The sequence below is a fragment of the Pteronotus mesoamericanus genome, unplaced genomic scaffold, assembly GCF_021234165.1.
Source record: "Pteronotus mesoamericanus isolate MK-2021 breed Mesoamerican mustached bat unplaced genomic scaffold, CSHL_Meso_final contig_94, whole genome shotgun sequence".
In the NCBI taxonomy this organism is placed as follows: Eukaryota; Metazoa; Chordata; class Mammalia; order Chiroptera; family Mormoopidae; genus Pteronotus; species Pteronotus mesoamericanus.
In genome coordinates this window covers 49,789,738-49,814,065 of record NW_026555285.1, presented here as the reverse complement: position 1 = coordinate 49,814,065, position 24,328 = coordinate 49,789,738, and positions in this window count along the sequence as shown.

Below are 24,328 nucleotides of genomic sequence, written 5' to 3'. Positions count from 1 at the left end.
GAAAAGGGGACAAGTGAGGAGCACTCTGCCAGGACACGATGCTACGCCCTGGGTAGGACGTCGCCATGGTGGCCCGAAGGTGGCCGGGGTCGCTTCGTAGGGAATCTTCGGTCAACCGCAAGCCGAGAAGCTCACGTCTAATTTCCTGACCTGGGGGAACCACTTGGAAAAGGCACTTTCCTTTGTTTTCCTTAGCTTATCATTTTGTTCGGATGCTAGGGACATCTCAGATCAGTTTGTGGGAGAGCGGTGACACCCAAATCCATGAACTCATACAAAACAAAATAAAATCTAGGCTGTGGCAAAGGGCACTTGACTACATTTTCTGTTTCAAACTAAGGCAAACTGTGGAACACTCAGTTACATTACGGTTTAATAATCCTATTATTCGTAGTTTGTTATTTAATAATTACGAGCATCAGCCAATATTTAATTGATGTAATCTGTCGTAGAAAGGGCAATAAATGGATGGAAATATTAAATGGTACAGCCTCTACAGGAAAAGATATGGAGGTTCCTCAAAAAAATTACAAGTAGAACAAGCCAGCAATCCCACTTCTTGGTAGACATCCAAAGGCATTGAAAACAGAATCTTGAAGAGATATTTGCACCCCCTTATTTATTGAAGCATTATTCGTAATAGACAGGAGGCAAGAGTCCATCGACAGGGAAATAGATAAAGAAAATTATATAAACATATAAGTATATATTTATATATAAATAGTAGAATATTAATCATTCAGCCTCTAAAAATTTGTCTTATGCTCAAATCCTGTCTCATAAATCTTGAGATTATAATGCTAAGCAAAATAAGTCAATCACAAAAAGACACATATTGTATAATTCCACGTACGGGAGGTATTTAAAATAGTCAAACTCACGAAAACAGAAAGAAGACTGGCGGCTGTCAGGGGCTGGGGGCGAGGCATGGGGAGTTGCTGTCCAATAACCACTCAGATTTGTAAGAGGAAAGCGTTCTAGAGTTCGGTAGCCCAACAGTGTGCACATAACTAGCACTAAGGAGCTATGTACTTAAAAGAGACAAAAGTAGTAAGTTTTATGCTGTGTTTCTTTACCACAATTTTTTTTTAAATGGCAATAGCAATTATAAGGACACTATTTTCTTAGTTATAAGAAAGAGGACTGTTTTCACTTTTAAACCCTGTTATCTCCATATAAAATAAATCTTGTCACAGACTGGAGAGAGATTATGTCCAAATTTGCATTGGAGATTAATGCAAAACATACATCACTGTGTATGAAGCCTAAAGGGAGAGTTATTTAAAATAGATTAAGTGATGTGGAATGAAACTTCCAAAAGCTGTAATTGAACATGTCAGAAACATTAGCTCTGAAACAAGTAACATTTAATCACAGATTATACAGAAGCATACATTTTGGTGGGTTGTTTTCTTCAATCAAATTTACATTTTAATCTGCCAAAATTGTTCATCACTGTTGGCTGCCTGGCACCAAGCAGCTTGTCAAAACTTATAAATGCAAACCACCTACATAAAAGCAATAGGACTTTTCCTTTAAGCACAGTGCTGATGAAAGATTAATTAGAGTTCTTCAAGGTGGCAAGTGGCTGAGAACAGTGAAATTAAAATAAATGGCATTTTGTCCACCTGTATTTCCTTGGACACTGAAAGCCCAACATTATAATCATCTGAGCCCATAACTCAGCCGTAAGGACCACATTTTCATCCGTGGGTGCTAGGCCAAAGGAGGGAGACGGCTGGCTGGGTATACACTGCGGTTGGCTGGAGCGGGGACGCCATGAGACAGACAGCCACTCTGAGCTGGCAGAGGACAGGGGACCCTTCGAAGGACCTGCTAGGGTAGGAAGGTTCGGAGGAAAAAGGACCCTCCTGTGGCTGCAGGTTGGGGCAGCTCCCGCGGCCAAGTATTGAGTTCCAGCTCCTCCTCATGGCAGTCCCCAAAATGCAGCGGAGGCACAGAGGACGGGGCGTAAATTGCTACCTTCGTTATTGGTGGGTGAGAGGACAATTCCTGGGGAACAGTCGGTGAGGAGACCCTAACGTCACCAACAAGCACAGGCTGCAAACCTGCTCAGGGAGCATCACGTTTGCATTACCGCCTAGAGACCCCAATGTGAAGGAAGTCGCCCCTGTCTGCCAGAGAGAGGCACCTGGGGAGTCAAAGGAAACTATCCTGAAGATTCAAAGAAAGAAGAAATGATTTCCTGTTAGAAATTATTTCATGCTAAGTCCCTGTCCCTATTTTTTTCCTACTGGGAATCTGCCTGTATAGGGGCAAGACTATGATGCTTACATTTCATGAACCTGAGCACGGTAATGAATAGCTCCCTCGTCCCATGACGATCAGAGTAAACTCAAACACCCCTGCACTGCAGCGCCGCGGCAGCATAAATGCACTCCTCCGTTGAGGGCTGCGTGGCGGTGGTCAGGGGACCAGAAGGCGCACTTGGGAAGTAGACTCCTTGTCAGTAGACTCCGCCCCTGCTCCAGCCCCCGCAGCCCCCGTGGGAACGCCCTCACCACGCAGCTTCTCACCGAAACGGGGTGGATCAGCTCAGACAGTGGCCGACTGCGGGAGTGGGTTAGGAAGAGTTGCGTCTCGGTGGCTCTGAGACTGGGAGGCCCACGACGATCCAAGGGACAATGTCGAGGCAGAGCTCGAACGTTCACATCCAGGGTTCGGTGCCCTGCTGCTCCCAAGAGGGTCTCTCCAGATGGAGCCACCTGCCCGCATTGGCCTACGTTCGCCCGGGGGTGCACGGCCTTCGGTCCCTGCCTTTATCTGTCGGTCACTGGATGGGAGTGTCCCGGGAAGGGGGTGGCCCATAGCAGGCGGCGCTGAAAGCCGCCCCTTGTCTGTGAGCCCAGCTGCTAGGGCGGCCAGTCCCTCCCAAGGGGGACCTGGGCAGCGAGCTCCGTGGCCACCACACAGAGACACAGGCACAGAAGGGCTGAGCAGAGGAAGCAAGGTCTGACGCTCGGGAGTCGCATGCAGCCGGTAGAGGAGTCAGACAACGCGTCGCTTGTGCTGTGTGGGAAGCGTGGGAAGCCAGAGGCACAAGGACGGAGTGCGGTCAACTGAGTTCCGTGCTATTTTTAAAAGCAAGTAAAATCCGGCCCAGCGGGAGAGCACGGATACCCACTGCTGAAGTTCGCAGAGCGGCGGAGGCTTGGCGGAGCCAGGGCTTTTACGTGAGGATGAAGGACTGATGGTCTAAACGAGCACCGACTAGGAAAAAGTTGCTGGAATTAAATCTCAGCCCAAAGCTCTGTGGGGCCGGGGGAGTCGGCCAACCGCGCTGGAAAGGGCCGCCCATCCGGGTCCCGTGTCTTCGAGGGGACATCGGGTGCTGTTTCAGGCAAGATGCGCAAGTCGTGTCCCGTGAAGAATTTCAGGACACAGAGGCTGGGTTTACCGCGTCTAATGTTCCGAAGACAGCAGGCTCGGGAGGGGCGCGGGGGAGGACATGGAAGGGGAAGGAGGGCACTGCCCGGTCGCCGCCCTGAAGGCGGAGGACAGGACGTGGCGGTCAATGGGGCGCGCCCTCTGTCCCGGGGACTCAGGCCCGCCTGCGCCTGCGCGGGGAGGCGCCAGGTGGCAGTCCCACGGATGAGCACCTGCAGCCCCGACAAATCACAGCCAGCCGGGCAGGTACTGAGCTGCTGCTGCTACGTGAAGATTTTAAGGAAAGCTGAGAAGTGCCCCTCGGCACGGTTTCCCACGCCTTTCCTGCTTGCGCTGCTCACTGCTGTCAGGTGGAGCACCGCCCAGGTGCTCAGTGAAGCAAGGACAGGGAGAGCGCAGCGGGTGATAGATTTGCAGGCAGAGTCCTTGCGCAGTTGCCTTTCCGTTCACTGGAACGTCCGTCTGCGTCTGCGAGAGCAGAACTGGCCCGCGTTTCCGCCGGCGGCCCCCGGGCAGGCCGCCCGCGCCGGGCTGGGAAGGCCGCCTCCCCTCGTGGAAGCCCAGCTCCCCTCCGCCTGCCGCGGCCGCCCCCTCGCTTCCCCCTCCACCTCCGACTTTCCGCTCGGCTATCCAGTGCGGGGACAGTGACCCAGCCCAGGGCACGAGCCGTTCTTGGCCGCGGTATCGAGCGCGGTGCCCTCAAGTCTGGGGCCCTTACCGGGGGATAGCAGGTGGGGAACTGCGCAGCTCGGCCCCGTGGGACTCGCCTGTGCGGCCCGGGCAGCCTTGCCCGGAGGTGCTGGGCACAGGGCTCTCAGGTCCTCGCTGAGCCAAAAACACTGAACCAAAGAAACTCGTTGCACTGGGGGGCGGGGGTGGGGGGGGTGGGGAGGGCGTTTAAACCAGCTGTTCCCTATGCTCAGGCCACCCCCGGGTCAGTTCCACGCTTGTTAAATGTGCGTGACTTGCACATGGGTTTCCACACATGTCTTCCCTTCATTCAGTGACAGACACCCTCCCCGAGGTACTTCCAGTTCATTCCAAACAGCCTGAGTGGATGGGGCTCAGAGTTGAAGCTTCGAGAATTACTTTTGCATCCTGCCTGGGGCCCACGGTCACCCCCAACCCCTGCAGAACCTCGCGTTTCCTTGGAGATCTGATCAGGACACACAGTGTCCCCAGATCACATTGGTGGACCGGGACGCCCACGGGTGGCCACCGTCCCAGGCAGTAGCTGTTCTGGCCCCCGATTTCTGAACTCAACCTTGTTTCCTGCGGCTCCGAGGGGATGGGATTGGAAAGAAAAGGGCAAATAGAGCAACTTTACGGGTGAGAATTTCTCAGTTATAGGCGAGAACTTCCTCAAATGTAGAAATACCTAGCTCTTGTGTAGAACTAAATGACCAAATTCAGGCATGTCCAATTCTAGAGCTTTCTCTTTACCTCAGCCCCGTTTACCTGGTAGGCGGGGGGGAGGGGGGTTGCAAACATCAGAGGCTCTGAGCAGACTCTGCCAGTGCATTATTCTTTTTAAACCACCTATTTCCTGGTCTGTAGCACAGTGTTAAAATGATTGATGAGCGAATAAGTTCATAGCGGTCGAGGCAAACAACACTTACCCAGCTACAAGCCATACATCATTTCGTAGCATTAAGTCCTTTCCCTGCTGCAAAAATAAATAAATAAATAAATAAATAAATAAATAAAAAATAAAAAAGTCACACGCCCGCAATTCTTTATGACAAGGCAGAGGGGAACTGGTGATTTTCGTATCAATCAAACGCTGCTGTTTTTCTTAGAAACAATTCCCAGCCCAAAGGCCTCTGTCACGGCGCGCAGTGAGCCGGATGTCTTGTTCCTCCTTTCTGGGTGACTTCCAGAAACATTCGCAGTAGTATGAGCACATCTTTCATCCTTAATACACTTACCACTGAAGATGAAAAAGGCACAACGCACTATCAAGATACTAACCTCATTCGTCTTGAAAGGTGTTGAGGTAGCTCCTGGCTTTAGTACAGAAGAGTTTTCTAAGCAATTCCTGCACACAGTCATTAAGTAGTGACGTTTTCAGGTTGTGCAGCAAAGGTGCAGAGCTGCACGGAACCGAGCCCAGCTCCTGTGCATTGTGCGGGGCTGCTGGGGAGAGCTGGGGGCCAGACAAGGAAGGCACGGCCATGCGTGTGGCAAATGCAAGGCCAAGAGCTCTGGGCGGGTAGGGCTATCGCCCCTCTGGAGCAGCCAGCGCAGACAGGCTGCCCACGGGAGGTGATGCTAGATGTGGGCTTGGGAGGGTCGGTGTAGTTCTCATGGGAAAGAAGTTGGATGCTGTTCTCTGGGGAGAGGGGGAAACAGATGCCGAGCCCAGAGCTATGAGCAGAAGGAACGGCAGGCTGATGAAATGTACGGGAAGCAGGTGCAGAGATCGGTCACGAAGAAGTGGGAAGTGGCCCAGCAGGGGGCATTTATGACGTTAGGACCCAGAGGCCTTTATTGATTCCGATCTTCTAAAAAGGCACCCGACTCCTCCCCTCGCCCCTTGAAAATGCCCATGTATTTACCCAGGTGGATGGTATCTACCAGGTGGAAGAGGCTACCAAATATTCAAGGCAGAATCAGTTTTTTTAATAAATGTATTTCTTTTGCTCAAAGAAGGCTTTCTACCAGACTCAGAGTCAGGGTGGCCAAGCAGTGATAGCTTTGGCTTTGGAGTCAGGCAGGTCTGCATGCAAATCTGCCTCTACCGCCTATCCTTTCATAATGTCTGTTTTGAAAACATGCCACACTTACTCGCTAGAGGATACCTGGATATCTGTCGCAGAGATGAAAATGCCTTCATCATTTCTCGAGGATACTCTGCATCGCCAAAATGCACGTCCTCTGTCATCCTCGCCAGCTGGCCCTCGCCGCGGGCTGGCGGAGGGCTGCACCCTGTTTTACACGCATAGGCTGGGGGCGTGAGGAACTGATTAAGGCTCAGCTCCAACACCAAATTCATTGAAGTCAGTTTGTGAATTAAATGGCATCGCTTAACCACCAAGTCCCTGCCCCCCTGGTCGTAAACAGTCAACTAGTATTGGTTTGGCCAAAAAGTCCATTTGGTTTTTTCCGCTGTTTTGAATGTGTCGGCTGTCGGCCTTTAGTGGGTAGAGCCCGGGGGTGTCGCGGAACATCTTCCAATACACAAGACAGCCCCACAGCAAAGAATTATTTGGCCAAAATGTTTGAAACCAAGAAACCTTAGAGACCACTTTTGACATTCTTGATCGGTCACAGCACCTTCCCCATATACCACACAAATCTTTTGTTGCGCTTCAGTTGCGTTTTGCCTTTCTTGAAATAACAAAGCAGCATAGTATGCTGAAAATGTTGCGTATTTTCTTCCATCTTCAATATTACAATGGCTGCACAGAAGTTCACTGACATTGATGTTTTTTTAAATGCACTGCTGATATCACAGCTGTCACAATGCAATGTAACAAAATTGTTTCAAATGAAGTTAAAGCCAACTAAGCATCGCTAGAGCCATCTTATAGAAAAAGCAATGTAACGGACTTTTTGGCCACCCCAATATTTGGGGGCGTCTACTTTTGGAGGAGACTGTAGGAAGCACAGGCAGAACGCCAAAGGGTAAGTTACGCTCTTTCAGATGAAGACCCTCCCCATGGTACAGAGAAAAAGAGGGTCACGGAAATTAGCCCACAAAACCAAGAGCAAACCAGGGGATTGGAGCAGGGCAGTGCCGCTAACATAGCCTGGAACGGAACACAGAGTGTCTGAGGCCTGAAATCTTGCGACGTGACTGGTACTTGTGAAATCCTGGCATTGCTTTTATTTTTCTAAGCCGGCTTTCCTCAATTCTAAAATGGGGGTTAGAATCATAGGAGTGTTGTAGGGTCAAGCAAGAAAAGGTATTTGTACAAGCGTTTTGTGAGCATGGAAGTGCCATACAGCAGTTAGATATTATTTTAAGCACTAAATCCTACCGCATACACATCACATTCCACTTTGGGTTTTTCTAAAAGACTGATGACAACGTGATTTGTAATATCTGGCGTAACAATATAGCGTACCACAAGGGCAGCAAAAACCTAAAGAAAGAATCTAGAAAGTGCATATAATTGCATCACCAAACTGACTTTAATCATGTTTGTATGTTTTGGTTTGGGGCTCTGAGACCACCGAAATTCCTGGGAATTCATGTTGAGAAATAAATGTAACACAGTACTGTTTTTCACGTCGTTGTCGGTTAGTTGTGACCTTTATGGCAAGGTGACAGCTTTAGGAATCGTAGTGGCCGTCATCTGGGGACGGCAGCCACTGTGAAAACATGACCTTGCCCGTACAGATTTTACTTTCTGTTTCAAGGACACTTTTGGAAACTGGGGTCCTGATTTTTCAGGCATCGAGGACCATGACCCAGTTTCAGAGGCGTCGCTCCCGCGGCGGCCGCAGCCTAGCCCCGCGCACCGAGGGCGGCAGGCGCTCGCGCAAACCCAGTGATGAGGCCGCTCCCTGCAGGATCAGCAAAAGCAAATGCTTCTTACACTGCCGGTAAAGTGGTCCCGTAAAAAATGTCCCACCGTAGCCGTCGTTCAGTTTCTTTTCTCCTTTCAAATATTGGCAATGTTCTTACACATTCTTTAAATTTCCAAGGTTTTGTTTTTTTCTCCCCCAAATCAACTCCCTCCCTGAAGTGTTACTCCTCCATACATTTTTCAAACAAGGACTAAACGATATTCTGCTATTAGCAAAAGTTATAAATTTCCCACGAAACCCACTGTTGCTTATATATGCGCAAGTATATATATGTATGTCTATATATGTACACACACGCTGTATATGTATGTTTAAGTGGAGCTTCATTGAGTGGAAATGGATCGTATCACGTGCACACTCCCTGGGGTTTCAGGCTATGAAAGTGAGGAGCCGGAAGCCGCGAAGGCGTCTGGAAAGTCGGGCTACCGGTCTCCTGAGTCGTTCCATCCCGTCAGCCCTTCCTCCGCGTCCCCTCAGGAAAGACGGAACGTCCGGATTCCACGCACGGCAAGTTAGAGCCAACATGTGCACACATTGGAATTGGATATCAGTCCAATGAACTTTTCCTTCTTCCTTCTTAACAAGATAAACAACTTGGCAATCTGACAATTTGACAGTGGGAACAGAGTTTAGAAGTTAGGAAAACTGCAGTTGTCAAACTTTATGGGAGTTTCGGCCTATAAAATGTCGACTACTATGTCGCTAGCCTTTATTTTGCCAAATAAGGGTGTTAGAAAAGTAGTATAATGCACTAACACCATGTTCATAACAGGAAGAACATTCTAGTACCAAAAATATCAAAAGGATCTAACCTCAGAATAAGGGACTACCTTATAAATTAAATGAATTCAGTTTTATGTGAAATAAAGCCATTTTTCTCAGTCTGTGGTGGGCAAGTTTGGAAGCTCTTCCATATGTTGAACCAAAATTGGCCTCCCTAGACCCTCCCCCGAGTCCCAGCGCGCGCAGCTGGGCTTTCCAGAGCACACAAGGCCCAGGGTCAGGTCCAAGGACATTTGGGCAGGCGCAGCATGGGGCAGAGACAGGAAATGTTTGCCAAAAGCACCCATATCTTGAAGGGCAAAGAGCAGACAAAAAGATCTGAAAGATGTTACTTACGATCTCCTAACACGTCTGACAAAATCTCATGCCTAAAACCGTTTAAATAATCGTGGTGCTATCATTTTTACCACATTAACACTTAGAAGCAATTCTACATATGTTATTTCATGTATTATTAGAATAGTTACATCTTTCAGTGGATAACTATCTTGTTGGAAGAAACATCAGAGCTTTTTTTTCTCATAAGGTGAAGGTCATGAGATTCCTCAAATACCTTACCTTTGAAGCCGCGTCCCTTTGCTCTTGCTCGTCTTTCTGCCCAAAATGACCTTTACCCACGCACAAACTTAGGAAGGCTCATGTCACAGACTTCTGCCCTACCAGGTCTCGTGCATTGCGTTTCCCTCCTCCGCCCCTGTGTGCGCTGCCCAGGACAGCGCTACTGCCCCACGGGTAGGTTTGTTCACGGTGGGTTTCCCTGGCGCCGCAGGTCCTCAGGGCAAGGGCCCAGTCTTCCTGTGGCGTCTGCCCTTGATCCCGTCCCGGGAGGTCCGTGGCTTTCTGCAGGGTCCCGCTGCCGGGTAGGGGGGCTGGGTGCGCGGTGGGGCACGCGTCCGCAGGAGCGCCCTGCTCACCACGCCCTGCCGAGCCCTGTACCTTCCAACCTCTCACCCAAGGGGAACAGCGCTGCCACCGCGCGGCGGCCAGAGCAAGCCCCACGGTCCCCGTCAGTGGCTCCGCCCTCGCAGAGCAGCACCGGAGGCAGGAGCCAGGGCGGCGCCCTCGGAAGTCGGTAGCAGGACTCAGGGAGGGGCAATGCGTGACCCGTTGACTCGTTCCACCGGCTCTTGTCCGTTTGGTTTTACTTGTTTTTTAGTGATATTTATAGTTTACATTGTATAATATTGGCATGTAGAAAAGTTTGAAGTAATAAACAAGAAAATAAACAATGTACATACATATAGGCACATATATGTATGAATATATAGCATTCTGACATTATTAAAAATTCATCCTGAACATCAGCTTGAACACTGCCTAGTATCCCACCAAACGCGTTTTAAGCTGTCCTCGATCCACTCACATTTATGTGCGTATCCTCATGTACAGCCTGGCACTTCCCACGGGGGGATGTCCAGGGGTGGGACTGTGTGTTAATGGGTATGAACAATGTAAAGATTCTTGATACCTGTTGCTAAATCGGCATCAGGAAGTTCATACCACATGTGAGAACTCTGCCTCGCTACTCTTCCCAACACTACTATCAACCACGACTACGTTAACCATCTCTTTTTTTTTTAGATTTTATTTATTTATTTTTAGAGAGAAGGAAGGGAGGGAGGAAGAGAGGGAGAGAAACATCCATGTGTGGCTGCCTCTCTCGCGCCCCCTGCTGGGGACCTGGCCTGCAACCCAGGCCTGTGCCCTGACTGGGAATCGAACCGGTGACCCTTGGGTTCACAGGCCGGTGCTCAGTCCACTGAGCCCCACCAGCCAGGGCAACCATCTGATCTTCATTCACAAATTAGATCTGACAAAAACAAACAAACAAACAAACAAACAAACCCCAGATATTTGAAGAGAATAATCGTGCACAAATAAAAAAAAAACATCAGGATGAATAAGTAGAACAAGGAACTCTAAAGAACACATACATTTCAGGGGCTGGAAGGGAATTTAAAAATTTTCTGTTCATCTCCTCAGAGAAATATGAGAAGATATTGAAACCACAAAACAAAATCATAGGCTGCTATAAAAAAAAAAAAAAGGCGCAATCCCAGAAAAAGACATTTCTTGGAAATTAAAAAATATGATTTCCAAACCCAAAACACTCCATACAGGTGCTGAAGTCCCCCTGGTGGAGTCTCCCCCAATGCAGAGCAAGGAAAGAGTGGCGGAAAACCTGATACCCAGCTGTCTGCCTGGCCCCTCTCAACACGGGAACCAGAGTGGGAGAGACGTGACCAGGAAGGCGGAGCAAAGCGCAGGGACCCCACGCGTCCACAGCAGAAATGAACAAATCTAGGAGGCTGGCCCATCACGAGGGAGGGGTTCGCGCACAGCGCTGAGAGTTAGCGAGGGGCCACCGGGAGACCCAAAACTCCCGGGGACCATCACACCGGGGTGGGCGGGGAGGCAAGGTCGGTGCACTCACGTGCTCCTTTCTCGTCAGTGAGCCCCGAGACGCGGTGGGGAGCCCTCAGTCAGGAGCTAAAGGTGCCGCGGGCTGCCAGGGGTTATAGAGGCCATCACCGCTGTGCTCCAATCTACAACGGTTAACTTTAACCTCAAATTACTACGTGTGACTGTCATTACTACGTGCTGCCTCAGGCTGCAGTCTGCCCTGCTGTTGGAATTGTTTCGCTCGGTGCATGTCATTATTTTATAAAAATAAAAACTACATTCTACCAAGACAAGGTGGCTCGCCAAGCTTGGTCCAGCGCTGAGACGGGCGCTTGCCCTGCGCAGCAGCAATGGGTTGGGGCAGCTCCGGAGGCCGTGAGTGGGCGGAAGGTGGGGAGCTGGCCTCGGGGGCCTTTCCTCTGCAACCGCTGCTAAAGGCGCCTCTGGGAGGCGTGGGTCGGCGTCCGTGGGTCTGCGCGGGGGGCTGCTCCGTGGCACATCCCAGAGGTGCAGGCCCGGGACATGCGGCAGCCGGGGAGAGCGTGTTTGCAGGAGGAGACCGACGACGCGTCTGCGTTTGGGGGAGCTGGCCGGAGGGGCCGAGGCAAGGAAGAGCAGCGACAGAGCGGCAGGGTCGGCCAGAGCTGTTCCGTGAAGGGCCTGGGAGACGGCAGGAAGGGGAAGGTTTCAGCGGCGGCTCGCCTGTCACAGATGGCTGAAGAGAAGGAGAAGCCAACTTCAACAGATGAAATACCTTATTTTTATTTTTCCGTTACAGTTCTCCTTTGGTGTTATTTTGTATCAGTTTCAGGTGCACAGCGTGGTGGTTAGACAATCGCATGCTTTACCGAGTGACCCCTGACCCTTCCGGCTCCCACCGGCACCCTGCAGCGTTGTCACAATGTCACGGGCTATGTTCCCTGTGCTGCACGTGGCACCTCTGCGACTACTCCACAAAAACCAACTCCGACCTCTTAATCCCTCCGCCTTTTCACCCGGCCCCCCAAGCCCCTCCCCTCTGGCAGCTCTCCGTCTGTTCTCTGTATCGGTGAGTCCGCTTCTGTTTTGAAGGTTTGTTCTGTTCCTTAGATCCCACATATAAGTGAAATCATATGGTGTTTGTCTTTCTCTGTCTGACACGGATGAATTACTAAACACACACACACACACACACACACACACACACACACACCCCACTCAGGTTTTCTGGCTTTCTGCCAGCACTGTACTTGTCATGGCCTTCTGATAAAGACCAAAAAAAGCCATTTTCCCCCTACTGTGCTCTGACCCACACACTCACTCAATCCCTGCAGTACTGAGCTATGCGCACGTGCCCCGTGAACTGCTCTGGTGCCCGACGAAGGCTCTTCGCCTGCCGCCGACAGCTGTTGCCCGCCCACACGGAGCTCTCCCGCCCGCAGCTCCGCTTCCACAGCGAAACACGTTCCGTCGTGCGTTTCCCATGGTCGGTCACATGAGGAGTAAGGGCCCAGAGCCTCGCTGTCCAGAGCAACTGAGGGGGACTGCGCTGGGACCGCCACTGCGCTCGGCGTGACGCACAACTCCTGCATCATTTGGAGGAGTAGAATCTTGCCCTTGACCAGAGCGCCCATCTTTGGTTGGGCCACCTTGTTGATCGAGTAAATGGATGAGCTTAGAAATGTCAGCGGTCATCTAAAAGCAAAGAAATGCAGGGCCTCTCCTGGCCGAAGAGAAAAGCGTAAGCAGAGCTAGTGCCTCCCCCGCTATTTTACACAGGTATTCAGAGGGGGCCGAGTTCTTCCTAAAAAACCGAACATCTTTCTTTCCCTCAGCTTCTTCATCTTCAAACCGAGGACTCCGCTAACACTCACAGTATAGGGCAATTGGGAGCAAAACTACCTAAAAATACTTAGAGAGGTTCCTGATCCCTATGATTGCTATGCAACTATTTTAAATCTCCATACTCTCCTCCGTAAAAGGAAAATAACTATTCTGGCTCCCTTAACCATGTTGACGTGAACAGAGCATGTACGGCGCTGCTGAGAACATAATAAGACCTTAATAACTACGAGCTGTTACTTATCCCTCTGATTTCCCAACAGCACAGCACTTGCCACACCAGACGCGGCCTCTCCAGAAAAAAACCTCAGAAGCGCTGCCACCCAGCGACGCCTCCGAGGCTCCCACGCGCCCTCTGTGTTAGTGGCTGGCGAGCCGCGCCTCGCACGATTGCTGGCTCGGTGACACCGGCGCCGCCGGCGCCTGGGAGGGCGTGCTGTGACAGGGTCTGCTGCGGCTGCCTGGCCCTGGTACAGAAGGACGGAACCCCCGGGCCGCATCTGCCCTGTGTTCTCGGGCTCCCGCTCGCGTCTCTCCCGGCTGCGTGGACTCAACGTGAACACAGCGTCTCCTTAAGCAAACAACACCCTGGGCGAACAATCGTGACCAGTCCACCAGACAGCAGAGCGCAGAGGGTGAGCGAGGGCAGCGCTCCTCAACGCCGGAGGACTGTCAGGTCGCTTGGGGCGGAGGGTGGCGGCAGAGGCTGCAAAGAGCCCTGGCGGTCACGCAGCAGGTCACGCGGCACCGGCCAGGGATCTAAGCACTGTCTCCGTGGAGCGGAGGGCACGCGGGCACTGCAGAGATGCGGCTCCCGCCTCTGGGTGTTCGTGGGCCAGAGCAGACGCCGCCCTGCAATGAGCCGGGCGGGTGGGACTCACCTGAAGAGCGACCCTTGGGATGTGATCGCTGAGGACGGGATCGCTGAGGACGACCTTTGCATCATGAGCTCGAACGTCATCACATTGTCATAGTCTTGCTGCTTTTTGTAGGCAGGCACTTTTGGGTACAGAATCGCAGAGGCTCTGAATATGGGCCAGAGCTCCAGATTTAACAATTACTCTTCAGCGTCTCTTGCTTCTGTTGCCCAGATAATAAACGCAAACTTTCAGAAAGCAGACACAAAGAAAGTCAGGCTTCACTCCCCTAGATCTCTCTCCCGGCTTTCTGCGCGGCCTTCGGGGTGGGGACCCGGGTCTGCGAATCCCGGCACCACCTGCGCTTCTGGGAGGAGCCGCAGCCCGCCCCCTTCCTGGGCCAGACCTTCCGGGGACGTCCTCGTGGAGCCGGCACCTGCTCTCTGAGTGCTCGTCGCCTCGCACTGCAGCTGTGTGTCTGGGTATTTGATGAATGTCCCCACGCGACAGGAAGCCCCACAAGAGCAGGACCTCGTCTGCTTTCCCCTAACATCGCGGGCGCACACGGAGCGCAGGCAGGCCACAGGGCTGAGCCAGCGAGGACAGGGGAGATCGTTCGCAGCTGATCCTTAAAGATCCCTGGAGCTCGGTCTGTACGGAGCAGAAATAAATGTGGCCTGTGGGAAGAGGCCTGCAGACCCAATGACCGTGCATCCTGCATGCTAGTTAAAAACGCTAGACTGGCACAGGGAAATCGGGGAGAAAACCTGGGACTAAGATGCCAGGGGAGGGAAGAACACGGGCAGTGGCTGACCTTGGCCTGCACTGCCTGGCAGGCCCCAGAGCCCGTGCACCCAGAGGACAGGTTCAAGCCACACGGAAGCACCACCACCCAACCACCTCCGCAAGCACAACACTGAAGGGGCAGACTCAGCGGGCACCTCAAGCCGGTCCTACTCCACGGGCGGGACCTTCACAGCTGATCCTCCACAGGGGCTGAAAGTCAGTGGTCAGTGGTTGCAGCCAGTCCTTGCAGCCCATCAGCCTGGAGTTAAGTCCCTCCCACTGACATGCCAGCAGCAATCAAGGCTCAACTGCCACAGGAGGGTGTACAATGCTCACACAAGGGGTCACCTGGAGAGCCCAGCTCAGGTGACTGGGGGACCTGTGCCACGGGACCCTACAGGACACTTACTACATAGGACCATCCTACCATACTCAGGAGACACAGCAGCTCCACCTAACACATAGAAACAAACACAGGGAGACCGCCAAGGTGAGAAGACAAAGAAATGTGTCCCAAGGGAAAGAACAGAACAGAACTCCAGAAAAATAATGAAACAGAATGGAGACAAGCAATCTACCAGACGTAGTGTTCAAAACTCTGGTTACAAAGGTGCTCAATGAGCTTAGTGAGAACAACTCACTAGAATAGAAAAGGACGTGGAAACCATAAAAAAGAATCAGGCAGAAATGAAGGCTAAACTAACTGAAATGAAGAATAATTTTCAAGGAATCAACTGTCCAGTAGATAAAGTCAAGAATCAAACCAATGATTTGGAATATAAGGAAGAAAAGAAAACACACCCAATCAGAATAGCAAAAGAAAAAAATAATCCAAAAAAAAATGAGAATAATGGAAGGAGCTTCTGGGACTTCAAGCACACCAAGGTATGCACCATGGGAGTGCCAGAAGGAGCAGAGGGAGAGCAAGAAATTGAAAACCTATTTGAAAAAATAATGACAGAAAACTGCCCTAACCTGGAGGAGGAAATGAACAAAGAAGTCTAGGAAGCTCAGAGAATCCCTAACAAGATGAACCCAAAGAAGCTCATACCGAGATGCATAATAATTAAAATGCAAAATGTTAAAAACAAATAAAGAATATTAAAGCCAGCAAGAGAAAAGCAGTTAGTTACCTCTAAGGGAGCTCCCATAAGACTGCTGATTTCTGAACAGAGACTTTGCAGGCCAGAAGGGAATGGCAAGAAATGTCCAAAGTGATGAAAAGCAAAGACCCATAACCAAGATTATGCTACTCAGCAACGCTACCATCTAGAATTGAAGGATAGATAAGGAGCTTCCCATACCAAAAAAAGCTAAAGGAGTTCCTCACCACAAAAACAGTATTGTAAGAAATGTTAAAGGGTCTTCTTTAAGAAGATGAAGGACAAAAAAGATCAAAGTATGAACAATAAAATGGTAACACATATATATTTATCTGCATTGAATCTTAAAAAAACAAAGTAAGTGAACAAGGAGAACAGAAACTGACTCATAGGTACAGAGAACATCCTGACAGCTGCCAGAGGGGAGGGCTTGGGGGTATGGGTGAGGAAGGGGAGGGTTTAAGAAGTACAAGTTGGCTGTCACTGAACAGCCACGGGAATTTTAAGTACAGCCTAGAAACTATGTATGGTGTCAGGTGGGTACAAGATTTATCAGGATAATCACTTAGCAAGTTATATAATGTCCAATTACTGGGGTGTACATCTAAAACTAATATAACATTACATGCCAATTGTAATTGGAAAAAAATGATTTTAATTTTAAAAAAGGAAACCAATTTCTTACCCTGTAAAAATAAAACATTTTCAGAATATTTTTGGTTAAGAGAAATGATTCAATCTGCTTTTATAGGTGGTTCAAGAGAGTCATGGGAAGATACACTTTTTCTTTTAAAAAAATGCAATGTTGGAGATTAGAATTATCAGTGTTTCGCAGTGTATTTTTTAGGACTATGGAGGGTTACAGAATATGAAGAATTCTACTGACTTCAGCCTAATGAGGTAGTTATAATGGGGTCAGGTAGAATTAAGGGAGACATTAAACGTCTGACAGCAGTAGTGTTGTAGGTTTTGCTCGGCCTAAGGAGTACAGCGATAGTCTGGTAGTCATCATCGAGTGGTTAGAAATGAGCTTTCCCCTCTCTGGCAGCCAGACTTAATGAGCAATATGCCAAACAGTCCCAAATGGGCTCCAGAAACATGAGCTATATATAGGCTTGGGAATTTCAGGAAAGAAATCCAACTCCCAATCAAGGCGGGGCCTTAAACTATGTAGAGACCCATTGCATATTGGTCTCTAAGAGATTAGATCCCTGTACTTGCTCTTACCTATCTTCAGCGTTGTCCTGTGAATAACTACAGAAATGAGAGTTGAGTAAATCACACTGCGTTGGCTGAGGCTCCCGCATCCTTGGAGTCACACATCTAGGTCCTCAAATGACTGTACCATCTCAGTAGTATACACCGTCTTTCCTTTTTTTACTATGATTCTTATCTTTATGATGCAATGGCTTTTTAGGGAGAGCGAGGATCTAGGGCCCTTCTAGCCAGTGTTAGCTGAGCTGCGTGTGTGCCCAGACTTCCCTTCGGGATTAATGGTCCTGATGGCGCAGCTGCTGTGCCCGACAGATTAGCTGAAACCCCCTCAGTGCGTCCCCCTTGGCCCGTTCATCGCTGGCACAGTTGGCCTGAGGTGGTGGATCCGTTTACATCTTATTATATGTATTACATTTTCACCACATCTTGGTCCATCAATCACGAGTGCTGTTTTAGGGAAATAAAGGGAAATGTGTTCAGGTTCCATGCTGATAAGGGAAATTTGTCTGAAATTAGGGGTCTTATAAATTTAATGATAGACAGATTCCCATTTCAGAAAATCTGATTGACTAAAAGAACTGAAGGAAGAAGAATTGGCATCAAAGAGATGATATTATAACTGGCCTTTGATATCACCCTACATGGGTGATAGCAAATAAATTTGAGTTATCACATCTGTAAAGGACCAAGCTTTCTCTTGATTACAGTATGCATGGAGTCTTCCTAAAAGTCTGTATATAACAAAAATTTGTATACAATTAAATGGGTCATAAATACATTAAGGAAGTGGTTCTTTTCCTCCCCAAAATAAGTAGTATGATACACTTGCATGTTGCAATTAGTTCTGAAATATTTCACAGTATTGACGTGTGTGAAAACTATTACTTTGTAAAAACTTTTGTTTTTAGAAAGTAAATAACCTATGCAAAATTGTCCCTATAACATTATCACCTTTATTAATTTGCATTTAGCTACGTTTTCTTTAGTGGGACCAACAGGAGCAACATTTCAGCCATTATACGGGGAATGTTCCCCAAGACAGGGGTCGACGACCCTGGCCGTAAATCTGTGCTTATCCTATCGCCGTATCTAATTATTCCACCATTGCAACTGCTTGTTAACCTGCCTGTCCTCGCTGAGCAGCTGGAGGAAGCCAAGTGTCCTAGCCCACAGGACAGATTCTGCGAGCACCCCCTCAGTGAGTAACTTGAGCAATTACACATCTACAAAAGCAAATAGGGAGTCCAATAACTTTACACATTCCTTGTACTTGATAGTACGTGCATCCAGTGTACTTCAAATTATTTAACGAACACTTTGATTTGAGGACTCTTCCTGTTGCATGGACTCTTGTTCCAAGTGTTTTTGTACTTCTTATAAAGAAACTCCAAGCTAATCCAATTTAATTCAACCAACTATGTAGAGCCTGTGCTCTGTTCCAGGGTCCTGTGCTATGTGCTAAGAAAATCGGATGAACTAGACATGATTTCTACCCTCAAATATTAGATGTGCAAATAAATAACTGTAACAGTGTGAGAGGAGTAATAACAGAAGTATAAAGTACACCTTGAGCCTGGGGGAGGGGCGATCAAGGCTGCTCAGGGGAATCCAAAAGGCTTCCCAACCAAGGGGCATCTTCCTGGGATTTCCAGGGTGAGTAGTCGCTCATTGATGAGTGGAGAGCCGGGGAACAGGAGGAAAAACACCGTCCTGGGCACATAGAGCAGCCTGTGCCCAGGGCAGAGACACGGAGCGCCATGAATGACCCCATGTGCGGGGGGAGGGGGAGGGCTGGAGGGTGTGTGAGGGAGGCGGGAAGAGGGCAGGGTGTACAGCCTTGGGAGGCACTCCGCGGGGCCGGCACCCTCACCTACAGCTCCAAGTTTCAGCATCGAAGGGACGCACTCGTATCGGTGTTGCAGCAAAGCCACGTGTGCGGCAGGAGGAGGATCAGAGAAGGAGAAGATGAGAAGGCGCAAATGTGTAACAAATGCTGGACAGCGCAGAGGGGACGCAGGGAGGGCATGGGCTCGAGATTTAACCGCGAGTCGGCAGGACTTGGAAGAACGTGTGGGGGGGGGGTGTGAGTAGGGGGGGTGCGCGGGCCATCAGGCTGTGAGCGTCTCATAAACTAACATTTCTGAAAGGCGCTAGGTGAGCTCTCCCGCACCCTGGCCTCCCAACAGAACCAGCGGAGGAGCTAAAACCCCCGGCCTGGACCCATGATCTCCGAGTCTCTGGAGGGGAGTCCACACCAGTGAGATGCCAAGGTGGGGTCGAGGCCGAGACCCGCTGCTCTAGACAGAGACGCTCCCCTCAAGTTACTTCTGAAGAAAACGGAAGTTTCAGTCACATGCCGGAAGTCACAGATAATGGGAAACGCAACACAAACCTCCCAATTTTCAGCCCAGGGGCCTGACGGCCTCGGAACGTCAGCAGATGGTTGACGAGTGTGACATGCACTCGTGCTCCTGGGTGCCCCACGCCAGCGGAAAAGGCCACACTGAGAGAGAGAAGACGCTTGCTCTTCCTGAGACGATGGCCCCCAGATGCCAGGAACTCCTTAGGAAGACGGGACACTTCTAAATATAGAGCCAGACAACATGTAAGACAAGATATAATTAACGGCAGAAACAGTTGCTGACAGAACCAGAGGAACAGAAAGAAGTTCTCCCTGGAGACGGCCGCTCGGGCAGAGATAAGAGCTGCCAACATGGAAACTTGAAATCATAAGGATTTTACATAAAAGGTGAAGAATGGCATTTCGCGGTCTTTCATTAGCAATCCAGCTAATTCCGACAGATCCTCCCATAAGTCGGTTAGAATTGCTTTAACTAAGCAAGATAGAGTTGACTCAGGAGGAGTTCACATCCCTTGCACAATTTTTCATTACAAATCAGAAATGTAGATGAAGTCGTTTTACTCCTGGCAAGATTAGGTCAACTGGAGAAAAAAGAACACAATTTGCAGTGACATGACATGAGTTACTACAAATGAGCTCAGGAAATTCTGAAGAACGCTCGTTCAGAGGTTTTCTTCAGACGGAATCGGCCATCGACGTTTAACTGACATGGTGATCATAGTCGTTGTGTCTACATAAAAAATACCATGAAATAAAAAGGTAGTTGTGACTCAAGGCTGTATTTTGAGGACCAGGGAAGACCACTTTCCCATAATCCCCCGTCAGTCTTCCCACGACCATCCCTCCTTCGCCCCGCCTTCCTCTGTGTGTCCATCGAACTCGGGTCCACCTCTCCCACGACGCCGTCCACGTCAGGCGTGAGTTTAGATGCCTGTGCACGTCCAGGAGCGCCGAGGCACTTGGGAGGGGGCGCGGTGAGCGGCTAAGCGCCTCTGACTGCCTGGGGTCATATCCGCGCCCTGCCATCTCCTAGCAGGACGGCCTTGGCCAAGGTATTCGACCCTGCACGCTTCCGTGTCTCCGTTTCTGAAATTGGAACAATCATAGCATCTACCTCAAAAGATGGTGGTGAAGATATTTCAATCAGTTAATATTCGCAAGGTGCTTATAACAATGCTTGGACATAGGACAGGCTCGATAGAGATTTTGTTCTTATAGCATCTTATACGAGCAACTGTTCAATAGGTATTGGATGAAAGTATTGATGGATGGACAAATGACATAAAAATACAACATCTGATCAAAGAATAACAATAGTCACTATAACCAACAGGGCTCGGTCATTTTCTGTACTTTTCACCTGCAGTGAAGTACTGGACAACTCTAACCTCTCTTTGACTTTTATAAAATAATGGTGTTAATATCTTCTTCTTTTCAAACTGACATGGAAATTAATTCTACGTTATTTTTCACTGAAACATTTAAAGATCATGTTTTACGCGTATAAAATATTACTTCTACATATCCTAGCTTTAGCCATTTTCCCAGAAGGTGTGTGAATGCCGCTTTTGAAGGAATTCTTGAAAAGCGAAACCTGATATTCTTGGTTCCAATTAGCAGACGGGAAGCATCGCGTGGGCTAATTGTCTAACAATGTGGAGGTCTCTAACTTGAACTTGGCAGCACAGAGTGAAGACAGAGGGGGCCCCTAGCTAGGCACTGGGGTCAGTCGAACAAGACTGTCACAGTGTCTTTTAAGGGAAGTAACAGCATCCGGCCCCATGAGGAAAACACCAGACCTAACAAGCACGGGTTTCCTTACCTGCATAACAGCATCAACTGGGCACCTGTTTGAATCGACAGCGATTTTTTTCTCTAGGATCAATGCCTTTAAGAGAGCTCAACCCAGCGGTTGCAGGGGATGCTTGGCCCACACACCAGGGGAATAAAAATGTATGTCAACCCCTGATTTATTAAGCAATTTCTGCAAAAGCTGCGCCTGGAATCCGCAACACAGGGGCTGAGTTATTGGAGGAGCCCTTCCAGCCTTGGATTTACACCCGCTGAAAGGAAGGAGCAAGAAAAACCTGCTGGGAGAGCAGGCGAGAGCCCCGCCCGCTGAGCGCCCTGCCCTGAGACGGTTCGAGCCCCTGTGATCTGTGGCAAGCGCTCACTTCAAAGCCTGTGTGCGTGCTGTCTTTTGAGCGTACGCATTTGGCCACATTTTCTGCTTCGGACCCCGAAGGCCGCCGCCCCCGGGAGGCAGAACGGGCAAGTGCGTTTCACACGGAGTGCCTCTCCCCGTGAGGAGAAAATTGCTGCCACCCGGGCCTTGGTCTGTACCCCAAACCTTTGAAAAGGGACGGTCCGTTACTCCAGGTGACAATTCGCATGTTGTTTTACTGCACTGGCTTTGAAAGCCACAAGGAGCTTTAAGCTTGTGCCCGACGGCGGTTTTATGGACGAGGCGGTGGGGCCGGGAGAAGCTGTGCCCCAGGCCAGGATCACGCAGCGAGGATCCCGCAGAGTCAGAGCTGGGTCCCCCTCGCAGACGCACCAAGCTAGTGACCGCTCCGGGGGGCCGCGTTCCGCTTCCCGGCACTGCACCTGCGGAGCGCTCAGCTTACTATCTGAAGACTCCTTAGGACGTGGCGGAGACTGCAGGTCATCGGGGCGCTGATGAGCTAGCCTGGCAGCTGCTGAGCAAGGTGCAGGCTGAAAGCTCAAGGTGGCAGGCTGGCTGCTCACGGACGTGCGGAGAATAACATGATTAAATGGTTTCACGAAAAATGTTTGTTCTCAAGCACGTAGCACAGAACGTTCTAGAGTAAGCCTGCCCCCCCCCAATAAAAATAAAGAAAGGCGACTTGCAAAGATTTTCAACTTGTATGGCATCATCTCCGATACTTGCAACCTATTTCGAAATCTCATTTTATATAGCTGACTTCCTTACGGTTCAACCAGAAACACACGCTCCGGCAACCACAAGGATTTCTTCCCGGCTCACTGTGGGCTCTGTAATCCTGCCTTCAACGAGGAGCAAAAGAGGGCTCTGAAATGTTCAAGTCTGCAACGAAATGAACTAAAGGAAAATAAACTTTGTAGCACCCACCAAAGATTAGATTTATGTGTCCAATACAAGGTGCTTGTTCACAGAGCACCAACTTTCTGTTCTCTAGATATGTGTGTGTATAGAGAGAGAGACAGAGAGACAGCGAGCGCGCACACACCTCCTCTGACCTTGGCTTTGTTCCTGGAGTACAAAGTAGCCAAGGTACCAAAGCATAACCTTTTCTTTGATTTTAGACTCTTAACCCATAAGGCTATTTAGAAGCTTAGAAACTCGTGGACGGGACAACCTCACAACGAGTCGTGAATGAAAATGCGTCATTTCATGGACTTGCCGCGTAACAGCCCACAAAGGGCCACCTGGAGCCAGACCCGCGCTTGCTTGGGGCCACTCACTCCCACCGCCAGGCCCAGTGCCCCCAGCAGTTCACCTCCTGATCCTTATGGTCAGTGCGGTCAGGGGGCCAGGTCGCTCTGCAGCGTGTGCCTCAGACTCAAAAGGGCGCCCTTGGCACCTAGCAGTGCCCGCCGGGCCGGCCGCTGTGACTGGAACGTCTGTCTCAACCCATGCGCATGTCTGGCCACCTACTAGCAGTGAGACATTCATGCAGATTCTCTTAAAACAAACTAAAGAACTAAAAATTTGTTTTTCTTATTGTATAAGCAGTATATGTTCATTGCAATCATAAGGTAATGTAAGGTAATGGTAAAAAAAAACAAAAAAAAAAAGAGACGGAGGAAGAAAACGCATAATCCCACAGGTAAGTACCACTATGCATAGTCTCCAAGAACCATGCTTTATTTTCTTTTCAAAAAAGGAAATGTGGGACGTATGTTTTATAACCTGATAGTCTTGACACTCTTATTTCACTGCAAATACAGACATAGTCTCCTCTGACATCACTTTAAAGATCTTCATAGTATTTTTTTTTTTTTTGCAGAGATGTATGGCTTTATTTAACAAACCTCCGAATGTTGGACATTTTATGTAGTTTTCATTTTTCTAATAAGATAAGCACGCTGCGTTGATTCTCCTTGTAGGGAAGCCCTCGAACGAATCCCTGACTTATCCCATCCCTTTGGGTAAACCTCGGAGTTCCTAGTTGAAGGGTATGCTATCCTTGAGGCTCTCGACGCTATTCCTAAAATGCTCTGTGGGCAGGGACCCAGGGCGGACCCCCTCCTCACCCCCACCCTGCTGCCCATGCGGGCGTGGGCACTGCGCTTAGCCTTTGGCAGCTTGAGAGCAGGAACCGAGCAGAGGGCGTCACTGCTTCCCACGTCCTGCTGTGGAAGGGCGGCGCTCAGCGGGCGGGTCTCTGGCAGGGAGCTCCCGACGACGTGGAACAGCATCGCTGCCGGTCGGCACCCGATGGCAGGTGCGGAGCCGTCCCGGCCAGGGGGAAGCTCTTCACTAGAGCAGACACCTAGAAAGCATCAAGCCCCCAGAGAAAGAAGCACTGGGGGCTTGGAGGGACACTTTATGTTCACTTTGCATCGGTAATTCTCACTATTAATTAAGGGAAAGATGAAATGAGAATTTTTTTTTTTTTTGGAAGGGGGAAGGGAGAGAAACGTCAATGCAAGAATCGGGTTGTCTCCTGTGAGGGCCCCAGGCGAGAACCAAACCCGCAACCCGGGCACCTGCCCTTATTGGGAATCGGACCCATGACCTTTTGGTTTCCTGGAGGACGCTCCCGCCGAGTGAGCCTCCGCGGCTGGGGCAAGAACAACTGTTTGAGAGAAGGCGGGACAGCGCCCAGTGCGCGGGGAGCGAGTCCGCCCGTCGTCGGCCGCAGGGCCCGGTGTGGCCCTGTGAACGCCTCGGGCTCCCGAAGCTCGTTCTCTGCGGAGCAGGCGGGGGCGGGGGCTGCCCGTGCAGTACACGGCTCCCCTCTTCATGAGGGGACAATGGAGCAGCGGTTCTTCTCTTCTAATGGTCCTTCCGCACTGTCCTTTATGGGAGCTGGTCACGGTGGGCTCCC